Source organism: Trachinotus anak, unplaced genomic scaffold, assembly GCF_046630095.1.
Source record: "Trachinotus anak isolate AG129_WGS33_773 ecotype Australia unplaced genomic scaffold, CSIRO_AGI_Tana_v1 ptg000005l, whole genome shotgun sequence".
NCBI classification, from domain to species: domain Eukaryota; kingdom Metazoa; phylum Chordata; class Actinopteri; order Carangiformes; family Carangidae; genus Trachinotus; species Trachinotus anak.
In genome coordinates, this window is record NW_027273856.1 from 20,802,341 (window position 1) to 20,828,146 (window position 25,806).

The 25,806-nt window shown below is 40.5% G+C and overlaps 1 long non-coding RNA gene across 2 annotated transcripts in view; it reads right to left on the reverse strand.

Moving 5' to 3' along the window:
• The window catches only part of LOC139621901 (uncharacterized), a 74,934-nt gene that overhangs the window by 13,451 nt on the left and 35,677 nt on the right, over nucleotides 1-25,806 (reverse strand). The window contains exons 3-4 of one of the 2 annotated variants that reach the window (XR_011691108.1): nucleotides 14,579-14,621; nucleotides 13,765-14,049 (exon numbers count right to left, since the gene is read on the reverse strand). The exons of the other annotated variant lie outside the window; for it this stretch is intronic. This is a non-coding gene — a long non-coding RNA (uncharacterized lncRNA). Of the gene's footprint in view, nucleotides 1-13,764; nucleotides 14,050-14,578; nucleotides 14,622-25,806 lie in introns of those variants that run through there. 2 annotated transcript variants of the gene reach the window in all.

Genomic DNA, 25,806 nt, shown 5'->3' on the forward strand with positions numbered 1-25,806 from the left:
GCACCTTTCAGTCTGGCCAGGCATTTTCAGACAGCTGATGTGTTCTCTTTATTGTTCATTCAAGGCCAAATTTATTAAGAAAGTGCTGCAGTACAATAGTGTGCCGAGGCAGCTGCAATATTTGTGTTTTCAGCTCTTGATTTACTAAAGGCAGTGGATCATTTTGCAGTCAGCTCCAGGACTGAACCTGACCTCCAGACACAATCTGCAAGTGAAGGCGAGCTCATCGGTGCAGTTCAGCTCTGGGATTTCTCTGAGATCACTAAGCTCATGAAGGAATGATAATGTCGTGATGTTTATTCCATAACACTTACTCACCCAATATTGAATAAAATTAAAGCCTTTTGGTGCAGTAATATTATTGTGTCAGTGCGAGTCAAACAAACTTGATTTTGATAAACAAAGGGATAAAGAAACAGGTCCCATACTATGATATGTCACTAACAAAATTACAGTTGGTGGTGACTTCACAGTTCACTGATAGTTAAGTTCAAATTCAAGTGTCCTGAAAACAAAGCAACAACAGAATGCAACTTTTAACCTGGTGCTCCTATTCGTTAAATACACAGCAGGTTTGCCTCTTACAATTCCTCTAGTTCTCACTGGTAAAAAAACAGCAACTTTGAAATAAGCACCACTTCCAGTTTGCAAAGGGAATCTTTCCGCTCAGGTCAAACTACACATTACCACTGTGTCCTAAATTTTTCAGTGGACACGAGAAGCTTGGTGTGAAAAACATTACTGTGGGTTTCTGCTGCACCTTGAATGCAGTTTCTTCCCACAGTGGCATCAACAAAGACTGAAAAGACGAAAGATACTAATGGATGACTGATCACCAAAGCCTTTGAGTTTGTTGTAATCACAGTGAAAAAACCAGCAATAACTAAGAGCCGGTCGGGAAATACAGCATTCAATATTGAACGTCTTATGTCTTATATGATGCTCAATATTTCTTTTCACATGGAACACATATAGAGCGTACAGAGTGTTCCAGAGTTGAATTGCCCTTCATTTAATCAAGCATTTCAAAGATTTTCATATTCACAGAGAGATGTCGTCCATTTCATCTCCAACCACCCATCTTGAAAAAAATTGTTTTAACTGAAGAAATACAAAATCAGTCCAAGTCATTTTTTTTTCCCAGCCAGGTATATGATGGAAAGAGTGAGATTTTGTTCATTCTGTGATACCAAATGCACAACAGACGCTCATCCTGCAGCACGCTTGTTTGAGTGATGAATATTGTATTCATGTCAAGTAGTTTTCCAGCAGTGATTCATTGCTGTATTTATAAGGTCGGCTATTACAACACACGAACCGAACGGTGTCATGTGGCTGTACATGCTGTTGCGCTCTGCCTGCCCTGTTCCGCACATTCATGACTTCAGTCCTGTCTGTCCTACCCTTCACCATCACTCACCAGGCTCTCTCTCTCTCTCTCTCTCTCTCTCTCTCTCTCCTAAGAGCTCACAGACAGCCATCCATGATTAATTCACCATCCCATTCCTCTGCTCCAACTGGATAAGTTGAGCACATTAATTATGGACTTGTGCATGTGTGTATGTGAATGAGAGAACATGTTTTTGTTTGACATACCTTGATCGGACAAGGCTATCAGAAAATGTTCATCTTCATAAGGGGGTGTGTGCGAGAGAGAGAGCAGTGTGAGTAATTTCTATTGAAAAATTATCGATGCACCCATAATGCTCATTCTGAAGGACTCTTTAGAGCAGCTTCATCTTTTTCAATACAAGGACTAAAAATATGTTATTAACTTTGTGCAATCTTAGCTGACCATACTTTAGAGCACCAAGCTCAAAGATTTCAGCCCTGGTTGATTTGGTGAAACCGGTGATAACAGCAAATACAGCTTAATACAACACATCAGCAAAACATACTATTGTCATCTTATTAAAGAAGTCAGGCAGTAATTTGCCTTTTCCCATCATTTTGAGAACTGATTTTATGCTGCACACCGCTGGTTAGTCTGCAAACAGCAGGGCACAGTGAAAGGAGCCGGTTACCTGGCTGAGAAGTTGGAGGTGTGCAGCCTGTTGCCTGCAGCTCTTCATCTAACACCTCTTCAACATACAGTGAGCAAACAAACTCTAGTTGGCGGGGCATGAAAAACTGCCCAGATATACTGCGAGAGATGTAACGTGATGAGGGGATGTGAGACCAGGGGATGAGATGTTTTTTAGTGCCACTTGGGATTTCTCCCTCTGCAAAGGAAGGTTTAATCATTTCCTCAGTTCGATGATTGTGTTTGATTTGTACACAGTTATATTTTATATAGGCTCATTGAATAGGCTATAATAAAGAGTGATATTGATTAACTGGCAATTAGGTTATTGTCAGAAGAACAAAGTTATCTTAGAATCTAACAAGCAACTACCTCCTAGTCAGGTTATTTAAGTCTAAAACATGATATAACAGCCAGTGGTTTTTCACACAGAGCTCAGTGTGTTTGCTGATGCACAGAGCAAGTTAGGACCTCTTGACTGGGAAACTCTGAAACAATCTGATGCTTGTTTGTTTGCTCATCCACACCCAGTTAGGAATCAGTGTAACAGCTCACTGTGGCTGCTCCTTTTTGTTACATTACTCTCTGAATTATTTCAAATTGATCCACTGTTTAAAAAAACACTGAAAATGACCATCACTTTGTTTAGTAGATGCATTTTGATGTGATGAAAGCTAGTGGTTAAGTGTTAAGCTCACTGACAAATACATCGTGTCCTCTCCTGTGACTCCTGTATAATAAAAGCCCCCAATTCGTCAGTTACAAGTTAAATGATTTGAACGTGAATCTGCAGCAGTAGGAAATGTTCAGTTTGAAGGTCGCCACAGACAACCAGCTCATAAAACTGCAGATTTATTAATATTCCTCATTCCATGATAGTGACTCAACAGACAGAGATTTGTTCAAATGAAAATCTTTCAAGACAAACACAACATGTAATCAGTCACACAGCTATGATGACCATGTCTACAGTTAAAGACTGCAAATTACAGTCTTATTCAGAAAGACGTGCAGAGACAGAGGGAGAAAAAAATTCCTAGAAGCTAAGCAAAAGGCAATCTTTTTGTTAAAAAGAAAATGTGTTGATTGTGAGCAATGAAGTCTTCCACTTTTGGTTTGTGAAGTTTGCTGCAGTATATTGCAGCTCCGTAGCCCACTGTGTTGAGAAGACATTTGAGTGGGTCTTGCAGCAGTTCAAACTCTCTGTAACACACCAGAGACTGAACACACAGAGCTGAAGCTATAAACCCAAAGCTGATCAAAAGCTTATTTGCCAGTAAGTCAGGATGCTGAGACTTATATACCAGCATGGCTCCATTTCATTTCTGGACTTGTTTTACATCTGTTGTATCTTTAAAGATTTTTGATCAGATAAAAAGTTCTCACACAGTTGTAGTTCATCCTGTAGTGCAAACTTCAATTTTTATTTTGAATGCAAATTTTTAAAAAATGTAACCCATCATGATGCAAATCAGCAAATTTCTTTCAATTTCAAAAACCAAAGATATGTAAACAAACACTGTTGCTTCCATCAAACAGGCATATCTTTTAATGAAAGTCCCATTTTGTTAATAAGACATTAAAAAAAAAGGCTCTATCTTGGTCATGTTAATTAAATTCTGGAAATCACAGATGGAATACGGTGCTAGTACCACATCTGTTTGTTTGGTTATTTTTGTTGCATCTGTTGAAACATTATTTAATTTTAATTAAAAGTTGTAAAATGTATACTCACTCTAAAATATCTGAAAAATACTCACGGTGTGTAAAAACTTCTTTGACTCTGAACTAAAAGCTCTGGTTTGAATCTACTGAATAGACAGAAAAGCTGGCTGCAGCTTGTCACATTGAAGATATTTTCAAAATAGTGTGATCAAAATCCATGAGGTGGAACCTGTATCCCCGTAAAAGAAAGTACTTCAATCAAATGACGGTCAGGTGTGACAATGTTGCAGTGACGCCTGTTTATACTTGACACCAGAACCGGGCAGCTACAGCACATGTGTATTGTACGGTTCATCTTTTTTACTGGCCCTTGTGTTTGGACTATTTCAGAGTCTGTTACTGTACAATATGCAGAACATGGTCAGATTGTAGAAGTGACGGTGGACAGCATGAAAGAGACCATGACCTTGCTGAAATCGAAAGGATTTACATTTTACTGTGCTGCAGGAGAATTTCTGGCACAAAAACCTACACGGATAATTTCAGACAGTATAATACACAGTGAAGCTGTAATAGTGTCACACCCACAAGCAAAGACTTGCCCTGTAGCCAAGGACTCCATCTTTGCCAGGTGAGATAATCCCATGGAGGGTACTCATCAGATTGATAACAACAAAACTTCACTCTGTCTTTCCTCCAAGGTATTGCTAACCAGGAGCTTCAGTTCTACCCTCTGCCGGGGGCAAGAGAGTCCGTTCAACTTTTAAGTCAACTCTGCTTTTGCAAAGGGATCTGAATTAACATTGCTTTGTGCCGTGCAAGGCATATGGATATGGATCTGAGCCGGGATTTATGAGTCATAAATCCCGGCTCAGATCCATATGCACGGCATGCAGTGAAGTTATCAGTACAGAAGCTCTATACAGGACAGTTTGCATCTGAGCTGTTGGAGTCAAGTGAAAACTTATTTCTTATGTCATCAGCTCTGAGAAACAGGGTACAGATTCCACTCGTATGGAGCTCTGCAATAAGTGAGGCTTCATCTTGGCAGGGAGTTTAGGTTTAGTGACCACTACTTTTAATGCAGTGACAGCAGCAATATAATGAGTCCTGAAGATTGCTGATTCCTCTTTATGTGCCCCTCACAGGATATCGCCAAAACTCTAGCTGCTCATTATCCACGTGGCTGGATATAAAATTCTCTGTGTTGATATGAGTTTTAGGTGTGTTAGAATATACACAGAAATGCATATGCACATACACACACTCACACTCAAATAGACCTCTCTCCTCTACCCACTCTTTTCCATCTTATATATTTCCAGCCTGACTGAGCTTACTGCATTCCCCTACAGAGCCCTTCTCCAAACTTGCAGAGTGCTTGAGCAAACACTGTGTACTGGGCCAATTAAAACTCCTGTGGTGTGGGCGAGGGGGTATGGCAGCATGGGATGGATAGATGGGGCATAACGACCCATTTGGGTAACGACCATGTTTTTTCCCTTTCTCTCCCTTCCTCCCTCTCTTATATATATATATATATATATATACATCCATCCATACTGTACAAAGACAAACACACATCTCTCCTTCACCCCCCCCCCCCCCCCCCCCCCCCAGATTGTCTGTCACTCCCCAGTGCTCCTGGGAGCAGCTAATTGCACCTCTTGCACTCCCCCGCTTCCCCCTTGTGTGATAGGATGCCGATTGTGGCGAGTACTCACTTTAAGCAATCAATGGCGCGAGTTGCTAAACAGCTCTGCGCAGAGCTGACTGCCTAGATGGTGGCTGTGGTCGATGCTAGGCACTTTTGCGGCCTGTTGTTTATGCATTTCAAAAGGGTTTTTGCACTTGTACCACGTGTCGTGCATCATCTTCAGCTGAAGTGTGCTGTTAGGCAAAAAAGCACATGTAGCAGCAGCCTTTTAAAATAATATCCTCCCTGGTGGTGATGAAGATATCTTAAAAAGACAAAGACTAAAGGAAGGTGATAGTAGAAATCGAAGACACATCGAGCCAAAGGGATAAACAAACATGCATTTTTTTTCCCCCCAGTATGCAAAACACTTAAGTTCAAAGTTCAAACCTTTTCACTCGTACAAAAGGATGCTGCCGTCTCTCATGTGTCAGGTGTCATCACGGTTCCAGTCGACAGTGTTACTGCACGCAGCAGAATAAAGAGTGACTCGGCATAAAGGAATAATGATAGAATGTGACAAATTATCACTCACAACTTGTCAGTCATCCACACCCAGGGGTTGTTTGTTGTGACACAAATAGCAGCAGCAAACTTCGTCACAGGGAGGATGACATTTGCAAAGGTTTGGGGTTACGTCCTCAGTATGCAAGGAGCCGTTTTTATTCAACAGCTTTGCTCCAGCAGCTCTCCTATGTGTATTAACAAATGGTGGAATACTCTCTCACAGGATTGAGGCCATGTTTCGCTATCATTTATTCACTTTTGCATGTGCAGACAGATTCCACTGAATGCAAACAAATGCTGCTGAAGAATACATTCACAAACACAAATGTGCATTCTATGTGTGTCCTTGTCTTTATTCTGGGAAATTGCCTGCTTCAAGACTCCTCCTGGCACATCACAGAGACAGAAAAGATCTTTCTGGAGTTAAACACACAGCATGTTGTGAAAGAGACGTCAAAAGTGATCTGCTCATGTGATTACAGAGTAATACCCCTGAGCGCTGAATGTGAACGGTAAAAAAGGAAGCAAGAAAGAAGAGGGTTTTTTTTTTTAAGTGGAATGATGTTTGGTGAAAAGCTTTGACCTGGCAAAAAGAAAAAAAGAAAAAAACAAGGGTGAGAACAAACATCTTTCAGCACTGAGTGATTTGCTCCCATCATTATTTTCTTTAAAACCCTGACAAAATGAAAAAGAAGACAGGGAAGACAGGCTCCTCTACCTCTCTCCCAGTTCTCTCTCTTTCACCGCGATCCTACTGTAAAAACTGACATTATCAATGCCTAATTACACTTCAAGGTTCTCATCAGTTTCAAATCTAATCAAGTAGAAAATTAGTATTTCAAAATCATATTTTCTGAGCAATATTCAACTTCATTCATGTCTGCTAATGAGAGAAGCGTAGATACACTAGGCAGGCTGATGTACTCTTTAATTGTCCTCCTCTTGCCTTCTCTCCACATTACACAGGACCGCTTTACTGGCCGCTTCCTTTTGACCACAGCATGGAGCTCTGTTTATTTGTCTGCCAAATGAGATGATAATATATGTACACGTGTGTGTTTGTGTGTGTGTGTATGTGTGTGTGTCATCTGTCAGAGTAGTGCTGCTTGTGTTACATGCTCCACAAACTGGTATCTGTTTGGTTACACTGAATGGCTCAAATGTTAGTGTGTAATCCCTTTACACTCTAAAATAAAAAACAAAGGCAAAGCTGTCAAAGCAACCTGCAGCATCATGAGTGAATTGTCTTTTGACTTTGTTGCATCAAGTCGTGTGGACTTAATTGCCTCTACTCTCAGCAGAGTGAAAAATGTTAACAATTAATGAATCTGTACAGTTAAAGGGCAGAAGGACAGACCTGTCGCATCATTAGGGAGCTGGATATAATCAAAATGTGGTCGCATGATGCATGTGCGCTGACTGCAGAACAAGCCGAATGTTCAGGCAGTTAGACCACACTTTTGATCACCCTTTAATGACACTAACAATTTGGCTGGGTGCATGGGGTTCAAAGAAATAGTGATATGCAAACTAGGAATATATATCAAGCAGGCAGCGGGGTTACAGGAGAACCATTAACCTGAGTATGCTGGATCAAGCACCTGAGTTTGTAATCATCCACCCAGCTGAGGTGTGGAGCATTATTTACAGTTTAAAGGGAAAAATCAGTTTGTTAAAAGCTGGGTCTTCTTTTTACAGTTTGGCAATATGGCAGTCAAAGCTGACCCAGGAACTGCCTGTAAACTGTGATGGATGCTTACACCCTGGACTGACAGCTGACGGGATCTAACTTTACCGCCATTGCTCTCATCCAAATAATTCTGGCTAAACTGAGGGTTTGGTTAAACCTGTGTGATCATCTCACTGCCTGTGTTTCTTGCATCAGCTGACTTCTTTTTCCAGCCATGTCTCTGCATTCCCAGATCCCAGCAGTTAAGTTGGTGACTAAAGTCTAAAGTGATCATTACCAACAGGAACGATGGCAAAATCTACAAAATGAAGACAACGGTGGAGGGTGCCTTTAAAGACAGCCTAACATAAATCTGATTGCTGTTGTTGTTGTTGTTTTGTACCAGCATTAACATTATTAACTTTATTCTAAAGAACAGAAACACTGACTTCATTTCACCGGCTTAAACCTGTGTGATCATGTAATTTTGTAGCTTCGACTAGAAACCGATGATTTCTAGTATGAACTATTCACTCAAACAAAGTCATTAGTTCAGCCTCTCAAAAGGTCCATGTCTATTGATAGGCAGAACAACAAAATGCATGTGCAGTGCTCTCTGTGCCCTTTCAACAGTACAAATAAGCTAAATGGGCAAATCCTGGGCGGTTACCTTGTGAGGGTTTGTTGATGTGGATGTTAGTTTCCTTTTTAATAGTACAAGATACAAGTCTTGAATATACTGCACATTGGCTTCTTGCAGACACTGTCACGCACAAAAACTTCTGTTTCTGATTTGCCTGCTCCACATGACTGAAAAACTGTTTATAGATGACATTTCTGGGATTTTGCCTCTGTTTGTCCTTCAGTTGAAGCATCCATCTCGTACAGTACCAGAGCAGAATTCAACTACTTTTAAAATTTCAGGACCTGGGAATCAGGACATGTCTTTAACAGGTAACCAGTGTAGATTTCAGAATCATAAATACTCAACATTGTCCACATGTCACCACAGTTTTAGTGTGAAGGCAGGTGATTCAGGCCAGATGTAATTCCAAGCCACTCAGTCCTCTCCTGTTAATTAGATAATGCTTCACTTCTGCTGGCATCACACACTTGATGAACGCAGTCCTGGGAGATTACTTCTCCAGAGCAGCTGACAGGCTGGATTACCTAGACAAATTAATGGCTCTATAATTTGATTTTCCCGGGATTGCAACGTCTAAGCGACTCCAGCAGAGAGGAACGGTCTGAAACAGCCCTGCTGTGTGGTGACATTAGCTAATCACATCTGCATGCTAAAGAGACCGCTGGGCCGCGGGGAAACAAAAGGCCCCACAGAGGTAAGAAATGGGAACGATTTTCTCCAGGAACTGATCTGTAGGCAGAAGCAGCAGGATTGGCGGCTCAGAGGTACGGCTCAGGGTTCAACCGAACAACAGCTGCACTGAAGGATGTAAGAGGACAACATAAGAGGTAAATCCGCTACAAATGGAAGCAGCAGAATGCACTCTGGGTGGCCACTTGTCCCTGTTAGAGTGCCTGTTGCACCTGAGATCAGCTTCCCAACACTTGTCAGGTGTTTCTGTCAATAGCTATCGACTCCATTAGAAGGCCATGTATGTGCACACAATGCAGAGCACACACAAGTGAGTAAATCCTCAGCTGAATGACACCTCCTCTCTGCCCTGTACTGCTTAATTGAAGCTGTTCACCTTTACATACACATGATTCACTACACTGTAATGTCTCAATTAAAAAAAATGAAATCCTTAGCATCTCAAAATAAAAGCCACATACATGCTCTAACTCTGTGCAGACTATTGCAAGCCCATGGAAACAATGACATAATAAAGAACTTATGTTGCGTTTTGCCGGTTCACAGTGCTAATAAAAGTTGTAATGGCAGCTTTACCACTTGCACAAGTCCCAATGGCATGTAATTAAACTGTCTCATCAGGGAACCCTGGGCCTAATGAGCCTCTCACATTTCAACAAGTAAACTGCTGCTGCGGAACAGTTGTGGGCTCAGGCAACCATTCTCAATCCATTCTCCGGGGTAATTCTCTCTGAATGAAAGTTTTGCAATTTACTTGCAAATAATTTGGCTTCTACAAAGCCTAATTCATTTCTTTGTGTGTGAGAGTGTGTGTTCTGTATGACTGACAGTCGAGCTCTGGGTGACTGACGCTGAGTGACAGCCAATCAGGTAGGCAGCTCTGCCCGTCCAGGAAGTCCCATCTGTGCTGACAGTGCAGATTCGATCGGCTCCTGCACAGGGTTGGTTTGCACACCGCCCACGTACTGATGCACTGAGAGACGATGGCATATCAACACTTAAAACCAGCTAGCCTTGCAAAGTGTTTATGTTTCTTATGTAACGACAACAACAACAGTAGTATCTGGTGTAAGCATTTAGTGTGGCCACTCTCACTGAAGTGTGCAAAAAGCTTTAATTCCCATGGCAACGCAAACGATTTGGATATTCATCTCTGTGAACACGGTGCTGTAAGTGTTATTATGCAAGCTTGAAATTTTCGGAGCTTCATACAGGCACCAGTCCATCAGGGGCTGGATTCCAAGATTCATATAGCTCTTCTTTGTTCCCCTTTGGCTCATGTGTATTCAAGTCTAATTAAATGCAAATAGCTTCTTCATACATGCACACTACACATTAAAAGATAGCTCATCATGCATTATCTTTTTTTTCTAAATTACCAGTGTTTACATGTGAATACTGGATTTAAACTTTATGCGAGACTGACTCCAAAACTAATCCACTTTTCAACCATAATTCCCAAACTAGCCTGACATTATTTCAAAGAATATTAGCAAGGTAATTCAAGGTCCTGTCTCCCACACCAGTGTAACAATTGCATACTGAAAAACTTCTTTTATAGACACTTGAATAAGATGGGGAAATCACAACAGCACATTGTCAATCTTATCTATCAGTGGGACGACTGATTTCAATGAAAAAGGCACAGGTGTTATCCTTGAGAGCAGATCAGTCAGAGATGAGCAAATCTCTTCATCCTGGCACACAGTGTGCTCTGGGGAGACCTCTGGTGACATTCTCCCTCTTCTGTGGTTCGCAACACTGAATTGTGACCATTTGATCTCTGCATATTCCCTAAGGCACAAAATGGCTCTGGCATTTGCAGACAAGACAACGAGGAGAGCTGTGCCACACTGTAGTAAGGCGGGTCAGGATGTCAGGACAGAGCAGGGACACCACTGCAAGCCTCCCTAAATACTCCAGATGCGACAGAGAGAAAGAAAACAAGTGATGAGAGTGCAGATGAAGCTGCCTCCAGAGCTTCAGGAAACATGAAAGGAAAAAGCATCACTCAGGGGCTTTTGCTGGAAAACGTTCATAGATTAAAGTGGGAAAGTGCATGCAGTAGCTGGCAGGCTGGGTATAATTTTTTATTTGTATTCTGGATTCATTTCACTTGGAGGGTTGCATCTCCAACAACAGCTCCTCAAAACTAAATGACAATATACTTGATTTGTCATCGTCACACATGAGCATTTTCTTATCTGATGGTCCTGCTGGCAGGACGACATTGTCAGTATCTTCCAAAACTGTTATTATTGATACGATTGTTTTTTGATCTGCAACTGCTACAGTTCAGGTATGTTTTAGGCACAGAAACCACTTGGTTAAAGTAAAGTTAGTCTGGGAAATATTAAAATCATAGTAAAAAGAAAAGGATGTTGACCTTTAGCAGGAAAAGTCAAAAGGAAACAAACAGTGGCCTCCTGTGTCACATGCTTTGTTGACCGGTCCCACCCCAACCTCCTCCCTACAAACAGCAAGTGTAATGGCTCTTTAATGTGTTTAAAATTGCAGCACAGTCATAGTTTGGTTAGGTTTAGTTGCAAAAATTACTTGGTTAGGTTTAGGAAAGGATTGTGGGTTGAATTAAAATAAGCACTTTCTTAAGGTTAGAGGGCTGTCTTCATTGAGGTTACAATAATAAACAATCGGCTAATAAACAACACTGACTACAAACATCACACAGGAAATGAACTTGCAAACTTTGTTGCTCTGTATTTTATATACTACGTCATCCTAGGATGACAGTAAGTTTCTGCCCTGATGGAGATGTTCTGAAACTATGAAAAATCTATTTTTGGCACCCATCAGACCAACAGCTACATCTATAATAACAATGGATGGAAAGTAACAAATTACATTTACGTAAACACTGCACTTAACTACAATTTAGATTTACCTGTAGTTACAATTGTAATTTTATTCCACTTAATCATCATTTCAGAGGTATTATTAATTATAGCATTTCATAACATTCTTAACATTTCATATTTCATAAATATTGTTATACCTTAAACTAAAATGCATTCATGTTATATACTTCAGTATGTAACACTCTGAAAAGAGCCATCCTACTCAATGAGTGCTTTTAATATTTAAGTACATTTTGCTGCTACTTAGAAATTAAGTGGATTTTGGAACAGAAGACTCCAACTTTTAATGGAGTTTTTTTTTCATTGTAATATTGCTAATATTGCTTTTGTGTTAAGCATGTAGTATATACAGGAAAAATGGTCTCCATTCTTTTCTCTAACCCTGATCTTAACAATAAAACTGAATATAAAGACTTCATCCATCTTCTTCAGTTATTGTACTAATAAGCTCTAGGAACATCATCTCTCCATTTTCATAGTTTCCTACTTCTCTTTATTATCCGACCAGATTAGAGGCTGGTAGGCAACTCCCTGCAGCTTTACACCATTCTTATCGAGTAAGCAGAAACCACCACTATTCTCTCTTTCCCACGTGGGAGTCAGTAACCAATTAGCATGGTCTTTATGAACCCAATTAGCTGCACCAGTAGTATGCTGCCTCCAGCTGCACCAACATCTTCTCCACCAACACCAGCATTTAGACTCCATCCATTGGAATGGCTGGTGGGTTGTGTTGCTTTTTATGAGCCTCATCTCCATCCAATATAAAACATGCATGCATTTTAATTCCGTTTCATCAAAATCATTTACACCTGTAAACTGCTTCCTCCTGAACTGACTGACTGAACTTCTGATTTAATAGCTCTGTGTACTGGTATGATAAAACTAGCAGCCTAACTGCACTATTACAACAAACACCGAGCATTACAGTCTTCACTGAGTCTTGTAAGCTCTCAAAGGAAAAAGACAGCACTGACAAAAACACAGATCTTGGCTGGTCTCAAAAGCAATAAAATGTTTCTTAAGACATATCCTTAGAAAAGTATAGTGTCCCAGGTTCAAATCAGCAGACAGAAAAATGAATCAGTCTACCAATATGTCTCACACTTTAGGAGACACGTCATCTTGAGGTGAAATAACCCCTTGGACTGAGATTAAAGCCCGGCGCTGATACTTGGCAGGTATTTCCACAATTAGAAAACTCAGTCACTCTCCAGCATTTGTAGCATCAGCACAGGACAACATTAGCATTGCCTTGACTGTGAATTTTGACCCCAAAAGATAGGGAGTTAGTAAAGCGAGTGGAAACCTTATATCAAAAAATGAAAAAAAAAAAGAAAAAAAACCCAACAGAACATATTATTCTTGCTAAGCTTCCAGGGAAATTGGTCTGTCCAAAATGCATTACTGTATCATCTTACTGAAAGCAGGGTGATGAATATCTTTCCAATATGTGAGCGAAGAGAGAATTTCTATTAGCAAGCTGTTCAGATAATATAGTTAAAAAAAGGAAAAAAAAACCGGTCCAGCTGGCTGAGTAGAGCTTCAGTCTCATCTGTGTCTCCTGCTCTCTCTCCTCTGAGGTGTACTGTTCAATCAGCCTCCATTAGTAAATTAGATGTTATCTTCTCTGACTGGATCAATAAATTATCACATAACAAGATGTTGGACCTTGATTTGCATTACTGATCCTGACAGCATGTGACAAACTAATTATTTCTGAAGGACCCCCTCGCTCTCTGTGTGACAATTTGGGAAATGGAGTGGAGACATTCCTATGACTTTTGAATGCCCACAGAGCTGCTACAGCAAAATCAAAAGCAATGACACAGTCACATTAAAACCAAGCTACAAATAGACCAAAAGCTCACACAGGAAAGCCAAAGGCACCGATACTGAAATAAAAATAACGTCATTAGAACACATCCTTAGATTTTCTGTCTCTACTCCTTTAAACTGTTTTATTGGCTTAATAAATACAGGACATAAAAGAGCATTTTGTATTTTTTATTTTCTTTCATGTTTTTATTACAGAGACCTATTGATTTAATAAAAGTGTTTTTATTTCTAATATGCTTCAATGAATATCTTGCACTACTTCATTTCTCCTCCACATTGCATTTTTAGTCAAGTTTTACCATATATGCAGCGTCTGTCTGAGGTCAGCGGCAGCGCCTGTGTGATTTTGTTGATGCAATGTTGAATTGAGAAAATGACAGTTGTTGAAATGTCATTTGGGGTAAGGTAATGGCCTGAATCAGGAGCAAATGCGTGGGCCTGCGAAAAGGAAAGAAAAAAAATAGATACCTGGCAACAGTTAACATGTTGTTCCCTATGAATAATGACATACCTGTCTGGACCAATCAGTAGCAAATGTGTCGCCTTTACATGTGTTAGCTCATTAAATCCAAATTCGTTTTTTGTATTGTTTTTTTCACAGCGTGTCACAGGGAACTGGAACTTTATAAAGGACCTTGAGATGGTATAATTCATCACGTTTTTTTCTTTTTTGCCTTAATTATGTTGTCAAAGTTATAATATTGCAGTGTGCTTATGTTATGCAGTAGCATGTGCAGTTTTCAAGAATGTTTTGACATCCAAGATCAGATAGTGAGCTACTGAAAGGCACTGCACTGATGAGCTACTGTGCTGTATGTTAGAAGACTATCTAATTCAGAGGACAAACAAGCATTTACATATTCATAGTTTACTTAAAAAAGTGAATTTGAAAGTTTGCGGTCCACTCCTCATCTCTGCTTGAGGCCAGACACTCAAGGCTACATTAGCTGCTACTAGCATAACTCACCCAAATCTCAGACCGACCCTGTAGGTAACGTAGGAGCCAGGCTCTGACAAAAGATAATAAATAGAATGAAAAAGATCAGGGCTGAAACACTACAGTAGATTAAAATGTTTCAGTGATTTCTTTGAGGTAAAATAGTGTCGAACATTATCTAGTTTCAGCCTCTCGAATAAGAGTATTTGCTGCTTTTCTGTGTTTCATATTACTGAACCTTTTTGAGTTTTGGACTGGTGGTATCACCATTTAATAGATTAACATTTAATTGATTAAAAAGCAATTGGCAGATAATCAATAATAAAAATAGTCAGCAGCCCAAAAAACATATCTGAAAGAGAAAAGCTGAAAGAAGACACAGCTGATGTCAGTGTAATGTCAGAAAGTCAGACAGACATTTACATTGTAGATGGAAATGAAAACTGTGTTAATGTAAAAACCCAACTTTGGAGGAGTGGCATTGTCATGTTTAGCAGACATTGGGTTTTGGTTACCATACCTCATGATGTTGGCATGAGACATTCGAAAGACATTCGATTTTGGTTTCATAATAACACAACTTTATACAATATCTCTAATAAAGGTCCTTCTGTATGCTCCTCATGTCAACTCTATCACCAGCCATTAAGCCCATCTTCTTATTGTTCAGCAGGGCCTTCAGGTAGGCAGTGAACCAAGTCTTATCATTAGCAAAACAACGTACAGTCTTTCATTCCTCACTAGCTTGGTCACCACAAGTTGCCTCATCACGACTGGTTTATACAGGAATCTCAGGTGAACCTGGTTATGGTTTGAGTTTCTGAGTGGTAGGATTGTAGTGGACCTATATGCCTCTTTGACATTAGCATTCACGAGTCCAGTGTCTTATTTTCCCTGGTAGGGCGGTAGGAGGCATTGGCATGATTAAAATCCACAGAGATAACACATGGAGTATAAGAGTGGCGAGTCTGTAGTGCCCTCATCACATTGTGGATGACATCACATGTGGAGGAACCGGCAGCAGACAGCGGGATCTACGTGACAGTGGTTAACTGCTAGTACCTATATGTCCATAGTCCACAGCTGCTCCTTTACATTATGTGACACAGACTACAGCACTTATTGTTTACAAACATCACCAGTTTTCCTCCTCTTCCCCTTTTTCCACTGACTCCCAAAGCCCAGGATGTTAGCATTAGCGTCATGAGCCAGTTCATGCAGCCAGGTCTCCATAAAGCACATTTTTCTATTGACTCAGAGCTGCCACTTTTACGTTGCCCATTATCGCAGACGCCACTGCAGGTTTGTAGTGTCTCTGCTTTTCCCGCCGCTTTGCTCAGGCTGTGTAGCCTCTAAACTGCTTGCAGATCTCCTGTGGGATGATGGGTCTCAGGGGCACTGGTGTTCTTCGCAGCAGAAGCACCTGCTTGGTGTAAACACGGTGTAACATTGCGTACAATGGAAAAACTGTTAGCACTCATATTTCCATAAAAAATGGCTCGCAATATATAATCCAGAGGTAGTTCTGTGGTTAATAATGGCAGTAGCAACAACAAATCTGTTAAAAACACTTAAACAACACAAACAGACACACACTTTGACAGAGCTGCTGAAACAGGCAACCACTCGCACGGCACCATCTTTCAACATCGAAGAACTGATCAGTCAGCCACTGATCAGAATTGCTACTCTATAGGGAACCACTCTTGTTCTTGGGGATCCCCAAAGCTCTCAATTTACATTCGAACATGGACAGTTGGGCTCCACAAAAGAAATCCTCATGGAAAAAAGAAAATAAAAAACATCCTAAATGGTCACATTGTTGGGCCAGATTTCTGAAACACATGACTGCCTACAAATCTCCTGTGGCCTTGCATTGATCTGTGAGGTTCAACAGAAATAATGACAAATACCCTTGGATCCAGGGGCTGGATGTGTATCTAGGGCACATTACTGTTATTAGATGGCAGGTCAACATTTTCTCAAGGTGGATGGTGACTGCTTAGGGAGAAGTAGACACACTGACATGTGAGGAGAAACGTGTTGGAAAGATTAAGGAGAAAGCAAGGTTTCAAAAGGTATGTTGGAATGGGCTTTTGTTTGACTAACAGACGTCAGAGTGCAATATCAGAGACATAAAAAAGTAAACCTGTAAGCTAAAGATGGAGAATATTTGTCATTTTAAAGGCAGAGAGTTGGAGAAGGACACATAAGATGGAAACTGAGAGAGAAAGAGAGAGAGAATAAGGACAGAAGAAACGCTGAACAGAGTGGTAAAGGAGGTAAACGCCACTGAGTCTGAGGTGGAGAGTAAAGAATATGGGATTGGCTGGTTGGGTAAAGGGAGCTTTGGTCCCTGTAAAGTCACAGTACTGCAGGCTCATAACGCAGGGAAGCTGCTGCCTCCACAGATATGAGCAGTGGCTTTGGTATATGAATAATTCAGCTGGCAAGAAGGACACAGGGATCCGCAGATACAGTGGCATATGTATGGGGCCTCACAAAGGCCCTGAGAGACATAACGCAGCAGGAAAGAGCACAAGTTAATCCACATCGCCATAAGATCTGACCTTACACACCCACAAAATCAGACCTGGAAGAAGCTGCTGCATAGTTGAAAAAAAGACCATCTATCCTTACCTCTTTTTTACACACTGTATTGTATCTAGGGCTCATTAGCCAGTGCGAAATGTGCATCATGTTTTACAAGAGATTTGTTAGCATGGAAATGCATGCAAAGCCTCACTGTGGGACACAAGCTTTTATTAATCTGGTCAGGAGAGAGTTAATGTGAGAGTTCCTTGGCATGCATTAGATAGCGGCTGTACTAATGGGAGACAGGCTGCTAGGAACCTGGCCGACAGGGATTAGATAGAGAAGTGATCACAGGGAAGACTTCATCAGAAATGCTGAGGCACCAAGCAGCTCATTACTACTGTAGCAGCAAAGCTTTAGCCCAGTGGTCCTGCTCTGCTCTCTGCAGCATCACACACAGGAGCAGGCTGAAACACACAGCCAGGCAGGATATACAATATCTATGCAAACACACACACTGGAAGAATCCCATACATTGAAACCTACTGTTCATACACATGACACACACATGTAAGCACAACACACAACACCTTCATGTAAGTGAGTGCACTCTTGCCCTTTGATTTCTGGAGGAGTAAAGCTAGAACTCGTGCTCAGATACAAACAGACACTAAAAAAAAGATGTAAAGCACACATACATCGACACAATGTAGACTTCAAACACACACACACAATTTATATTTCATGCCACAGATGTTATGTGGGGAGTCTGAAGAAAAGGAATTATGCGATTTTCTAAAGACATCAAAACACATTTTCAATGAGGTTGAACAGTCCAAGATCCTCTGAGGAAAACAACATGAAAACACCACTTTTTTGAGTGATTTTGAAAGTCATCACAGCAACAATGCCCTCCTGGTAGAGGGGAATACTTGTGGTATCACGTTTTCTGCCCCGCTCTGGTGGCTCGTGATGACTCCTCATCTACCTCTCACGGCTCAGGTTCCATACGTTGCCACAGTGGAAACGCTGAATTGGTTTAGCGTTGCATCATGCATCAGCCTCCCATACAGCACCACCAGTACAGTATTTACACCATTCTTCGTTTGATTTTACTTGAAAAATCTTTAACCTTCAAGTCAGAAGCTTCCTTCTTTTTTTACTCATTTTTTTTGGTCAGTCTCTGTCTGAAAACGGATGTTTTAGAAACACTTTTGAAAAGGGATACTGCTTGGTAAAGCAACCATCAGCCTTGTCAAGGTATCAACCAACATGGCCAGTGTGTCTCGATTTGAAAATAAATTGGGGTAGAAAAAAGAAGTGAACTTCATCTTTCTTTCTAAAGTCTGTCAAATAAAAGACAGAACCGGAGACAGCAGGATATGATTGCATCTGTTTTACATCAGCACCTTTTACATTTGTGAAATGATCATTTGTTTGCTTTTTCTGACCCAAGACACTGAAGACAACAGGAAAGTAAAAGAATAAATAACGTAATAGTGGGGGTTGGGGCTGCACAATTAATGCAAATATTATCAAAATAACAATATGGCCAAGTCCAATATCCAAATCGCAGGAGCTACAATTTTTTAAAAAGGTAAAATGTGTCACAACATACCATAGATGAGGCATGGTGGTGCTACAGTGATACCCAGCTCTACAAATCATATTCTCTAGGTGTAAAGGAACATGCTTGTACAAGCCCCAGCAAAAATCACATCATTTTTTCAGTAAAAGTTATGCAAAAATTAACATTCCCCACTATAATTGTGACTTATAATTCAATTGCAATACTGTCAAAATAATTGCAATATGATTTTTTTGCATGTCGTTCAGCCCTAGTGGGAGGTTGTGTGCTGCATGAGCGGGTTCACAGGAGACAGCTCAGCACTGATGTGGCAGAGGAGGATTGGGAAATACAATATGCAACAGAGAAGAGGGATCTGTTCTCTCTGTTGTGTTGACAGACTTTCATATCCAGCCATGCTTCTCCAGTAAAGACGCCAATAAGAACAAATGTGTTAGAAATCATCATATACACAAACACACAGACAACCACACCAGACAGACAGGAGACATTAGCCATCATGCCTGTCACAACTTGGCCAGACAGATTGTGGGCATGAAGTGATCACAGCCTGTAACATGCCAGATCCAGACTGAGAAGTCCGTCACAATTCATGTGATAAACAAAGACAGATGGTTCAAACAAGTGAGGAAATGTTAACTATGGACAAACAGCAGCAAATACAGCCCAGCATTCTTCACTGGAACAAAACATTCAGACCAGCTTCACCTTGGATGTTCCAGGACATTCAGAGTCACAAGTGCAAGTAAACAACAGCACAAATACACATGTGTCAGCACAACATACCACCAAGGGCACATGGTCTCTTGAATTAAATTCACACTTGTGGACATATTGACAGTCTGGGGGTCAGCAGGAGGAACTGAACAGATCTACACAATAATCATTTCTGAAGTTCTTGATAATACTGTAGTACAATTAATGTAATAAAAATACAGGTTATCCTTGTTTTACTTGCACTATTATTAAGATTACATTCAACTGAAGGACACAGTGTTTTTAAAGCATACAGCATACAAGGGTTTCCTGTAATGATCCTGTTGACAATGCAAAAGGGACATCACAATACCAAAATGTTGGTTGTTGGTACCAATACCACTGAAATTTCACACCTCTAGATAGGAAATTTGATACCACAGCATAAAACAGAAAAAAACGCATATGCACACATACATGCATGCATGCACACATGCATGTGCGCGTGTGCACAAACAAACAAACAAACAAACACACACACACACACAGTCAGTGTGCAAGCAGTACTTTAGACTGACTAACAAGGGGATAGACCCATTATGTGAAAATATTCATTTCAAAATTCAGCGTTATATTTTGACAGACTGAATGGTGATGACTGTAGCCTGCTAATGTTATGAGCTGTCCCTATGTTAGCCTAAACAAGCTGAAGTCAGCCATTGTGAATGTCGTGTGGAGCTCTGTAACAACAGATTCTAGCTGTTGCAATTCACAGACAATAATAGCAACATTTCAGGAGATGAACATTTTGACAACATGTTAATATAAAGTTAACAACTGTAACTCACTCAGCCGGAATTCTGTGTAGGGATCCAGATGTCCGCCTTTGAGCTGCTTAGATAAATTTGAGGCGTTTCCTCCTGCGGCACCCTTTGTACACTGGCTTCTGTTTGTCCATAACTTGTCTCTGATGATCCAAGTCAAATAGAAAATATCTCCATACATCAGTCATAGTGTGTGTGTGTGTGTGTGTGTGTGTGTGTGTGTGTGTGTGTGTGTGTGTGTGTGTGTTTGTTTTTTTTCCACAAGTCATAACACATGGTGTTATTCTTGTCTACTGTGTCTTCCTTTTTCTTCTTGAGTTTGATGTCAGACTAGGACACTAAGGGTTATAATATTGCTCTCATCAATCCTGCTAAAATCACATCTCTAGCATCAACCACATCTACAGTACCTCCAGTGCCTCCAGTACTGTAGTTTGGCATCAACATGATACTGAAGTATCAGATCTTGTGACGTCACTACTATGCACAAATAACTTTTCTATAGTCCTGTAGGTCAAACCAACTAGCACTGTCAAATGACTTATGACTGTGCCTTACATGTTGGTCAACCATGGATCCAACTCCAAGTCTTCAGAAAGAGGCAGAAAATGCATGCAGCTGTTGCCATAGTTACCAGCTGTGGTAACCACTTTTTTCTTTTTTAATGAAGATGCGGAGAGATGCTTGGTGGTAATAGGTGGTTTTGAATGAGATGTGAGACACAAAAACAAACAAAAAGCTTTGAATTGACCGCTGAGCCCTGCCCCCTTTTAGTTACTGTCTGTCCAGGCTATCAAGCTTTCTGTTTTCATACTGCACATTTACACTTCATAATGATAACACTGACAGATTTACCATGAAAATTTGCAGTCATTTTTTAAACAACTGGTCCTTTATTTCAGACAGGTAAAGAAAAGCAAGCTTCTCATTTCTAGCCTACAGTTACTACCAGTATTAGACTAGTTCACCGCACATGCTAACAATTGCAACGACACCCACCAAACTCTGCATATTGAATATCACTTTTACAACAGTCCAATACACAGGGCTTCAACATGTGGAGGAATCCACAGCTTGACAGGTCTGCCAGGCCTGATTACACCAGACAGATGCTGTTCAGGGGAGAAGGGTTTAGCGAATGCTCAGTTGTCTTAATTTCATGAAAATGAGTTTGTGTCCAGTGTTTTGGACACACAGTTCACTCCTGAGGACGAGTACACCTGAGGATGTCTCCACAGTCTCCAACACACCAATTTTCACTCCATACACTGGACTGCTGTGCACATATAAATGAACAGTTTACTGTATTGTTAAGAGCACAGATGTTAGCATCTTTGTTCTGCAGCAGCTTGGTGCTGTTGTGCATCATTTAATCAAGTTCACCACAATGGATCTGACACGTGTAACCATATTTTGACAATGCGTGTCACTCTAATTAGAGATTGTGGATGGAAAACATACCTGTTACCTTTAGACGGCTGTGAAGTGAATTGATCAGGTGAATATGCAGGTGGATAAGAGAAACTGATAAGAATAGACATAAATCTTTACTCTGCCTTCCTGGCATTATTGCCAAAATTGCTATAAAATTGGATTTTTGCTGTGTATTTAGATGTGTCTACTGATTGATGAATGCACAGTGAAAATGAAACTGACAAGGTAAATATACAGAGAAGGGTCTGTGTTATTTTTGCAGGGTTTTATGTGAGTACGTTTCCACCAATTTAAGTGATGAAAATAGCACAGAACACAGATGCAGTAAATGCGTTGACCTGCTGACCTGGACAAGGCAGGTCACGCTGCAAAATACTGTGAATGCTTATACCAATATTGTTGTTAACTGCCAGCGAAGCACCTCCTGCTGCGCCGCTTCTCTACTTCGGCACATGGTGAGTCACCAAAATGCCAAAGTAGCAGCAGGCGTGGAGAAACGTCACTGCTCCAGAAAAAAGCCACTTCAACAGTGCAAAGCTGTGCTTTGTGCGATACAACAGACTAAAATAAAAACCTTGGCAACAGAGAGTGTCATTGAAAAAATTTAAAGAAACTACCAAACAATGTTTTAAAAGTAGCTGATGATGAGTCCTGCTTCTCAAGATGAGCCCACCGTGGCTTCCTGCTAGTTGCTACAAGTATTACAGCATCATTTTCATCTTTGGGAAAAGATGATTTTTTTAAAATGACCCCTTAAATTTAAGAAGCAGCAGAAGACTGGTTCCTCAGGTAGCATCTGGGTTCCTAGCAGCCTAAACACAAAGAGGAACTAATTTTCTTCTTCAGTTAATTAACTCTTGCTCAATTATTTTGACTGTGAGGTTGTAATCGTATTCAACCTATATTAATAAATAATTAAATAACAAAGAAAAATTGTTCCAGAGTCTGATTATGAGGGTAACTGTAACTGAAGATCCTGCAACTGATATAAGGCAGAAATGAGAAGAACACTATGATCCTGAAAATGAGTTCACCGAGGTAGATATTAAGTTTACATATCTCACTTTCACCTCTAAAAACAAGTCACATTCTTATTTTGTTTATTACAATTGTTGCCTTCTGCATCAGAACTGTAAATCCAAAAAGTGTGACTGTGTTCAATAAAAACCTGAGCGTTACACCAGGTGAGGTGTGCTGCTGCCAGCAGTGTCTGCTTGACATGCAGAAGGCGAACGATGGGAAGAAACTGGGGAAATTTAGCCGAAGCAATCCTCGATCACAAATTCAGTGAATCATTAATGTATCATATTGCAGTCAAGATTGCTTTCCATTTCAATTCATTTTTATTTAGACACCTAGTTTCATGTGAAAATAATCACAAAATAACCAAAAACAGAAATAATCATATTCATAACTACAGGAGTGAGGTAGATTGATGGGGGCTCTGTGTTACTTTATTGGCAGCTTGCTTGACTTGTGTGTGGCTTTATTAAAAACCAATATCTGTACAAAGGCAAACGCCCCTACATTAGATTTCTTTCAAAGATTGTACCACATGTAAACTCATCCAGTTCTAAAAATGATGACAGGTACAAGATAGAGTTCTCAGGTACACATTCAGGTGCTTTAAAAGGCAGTCACCCACTACACATTATATACAGTGCTGTCAATTAATTATTAGCTGCTGAGATTTGAGGCACTTTGCATCTAATTTAATTTAGGGTAATTAGTGGGTAATTTGGGTAACCACTTAAAGAGTTCCATCCCCACACAGCATCACCTCCACAACTACCTACACCAAGTGTCTACACTGGTACCTTCCGCAGCTCAGTGTTTTCTGAGACGTCACCTGTCTGTTAAATGTTTGCCAGAACACAATAAATGCAGACTTGTGTGCACACTCTGGGGATGATGCACAGTGAAGTGACAGAGGGACAATGTCACCGTTTGCAGCTGTTCAAACATGTTACCTACTCTCCTGTTGGGGGCTTCCCATGTAATTACACAGCTGTCACACTGTAATCACACTAATCATTGGTGAATCACAAGGAAATAGCATGGGCCACTCGCTCATTAAGAGGCATGCCTCCTAGTCATCTGCCGCCTGTTTGTTTTATAAACCTGGAGAGATAATCTTCTTGTCTGTGATGGGATTAAGAAAAAAAAAACATCACTGACTTTTCCAAAAGAAGCAAATGTGAACACAACCACTGCCAGTGACAGCTTGTGTGAGATCACACACATGGAAAAACTAATGTTAGTGTAGGGATCAGCAGTTCTGTGCTGACAATTGTTAATCTCAGGAATTAACCTGTGGTCAGGTTGACTTAGTGCAGCGTTCACTTTTTGATGGTTGAGAGACTTCGCACAGTTGGAGCATGGGAGAAGACGGCCTGTCAAGTTGTATTGATTAAATGCGAGCTGATGTGACAAGTTAAAAGGGAGGGTATTAAAATGAAAGTTTGCTGTCATGCTTCAGTATAAAATGACAACTCACAAACGGTCTCATACTCACATGTCCACATATAAAGTAAATATTAAATGTAACATCTTTAGAGTGACACACTCATGGTCACCAGCACAGTTATTCTGCCCAATCAGACTCTGTGGGCATGTCCAGAATATGCTTAAGTGACATCTCTCTCACTTTCCTATTAGTTTCTGTGTGTATTCATTATTTAAACCTGCACGGGAGTCTGATCACCCAGAAAGTCTAATCACTCAGAATAATTGAAAACACCTGAGTGGGTGTGGAGGTCTTTTAACAAGCACATACTGTGTTGCTGATGCAAAGGATCTGAAATTATCCCCAGCCAATATCACCTGACTGACACCTGCACTCCCAGTCTACCCTGCAACTTTTGGTGATCAACTTTAAAAGCATCATCATTTCCTGCCATGGGCCCAGTATTCACCTGTTTCCGCCAATACACACCTCCTCATTCATTCAATAAATGACATCCATTCACCCACACTGACACGGCACAACTCATTATTTTCCACACAAGTGCTGAGCAGCCCAGCCAGAGTCCTTCCCGTGTAGCCGGTCTGTCTGCATATCCAAGCCTACCTCTGGCATCACTGAAAAAAAAAAAAACTGAACCGCAGTCTATGGAGTTGTCAGTCCCCCCAAAGCCCTAGAAACATCTTTCATTACTGATATTTCCTGACTGCCTCTGAACTGCCAACTGACTAACTGGAGCTAGCCACTAAGTCCATTTACTTGGAGGAAGCGCTGACACTTATATTTTGGAGATCAAAGTGGGTTAACTCCACAGTGGGAGGATTATTTTTGATTAAGATTTTTATTTGAGGGGTGGAGGACGGAACTGTCTGAAGGACTTTCTTTTGTGCACTGACTATAAGAAACTGAAATCCAAAATTTTATTTTATGTGTTTTATGTCTTGTGTGGATATTTGTGCAGTTTGGTATAAATTACTGCCTGGTGAGCGTTCATGAGCTAGTTTTTTTTAAGATCATCTTATATATCTTTGGTATTTGATTTAATTTTAGTTGGTTTACACTTCACTTTTGACTGTCAAACTGCTAACTACGATGCAAGAAAAGTAACAGCAGAACTTTGGAACTGCAGTTGTGTGTGACAGGCCAATGTACTCCCATGTAATAGCTCCTGTAATTTGGAGTCTTATCCCACCTGCTATTACAGCTGCAGTTCTTAAGAAAACATATTTTTGTGAGTGCACGGTGTCTTTTTGAGGTTTTACATTTTAACCCCACAAAATGGAACTGAAGCATGTTGTGTTTTTTCATTTTTCTGATGAATAATGGGAAGAGTTCAGACTGCTTTCAGTGCCAAATGTTCTGGTTACTGAGGAGAGGAAAGATGATGCTAAAGAGATTCTGTTTCTCCAAAGGAATAAAATGGGGTAAGGGACAAAAAGCAATAAAAAAAATTAGCAAATGCAGTTTTATTTCTTTCTGAAATATAATCATACTCAGTATATGTATCTGACATACACCAGAGTATATTTTGACACACACATTTGCATTTTCAGGAATATTATTTTAGCTATGAAGTGGTACAGTTGTAAAATCTTAAACCTCAACATAAGAAAGAGCCGCTAAGAAAAAACTGCATTCATTGCCTGCAGGTGGAGCAAGTGTCAAAACTGCAGCAGCCATTTGTTTCCTGGCCTGCAGATGGATGACATTTCTACTT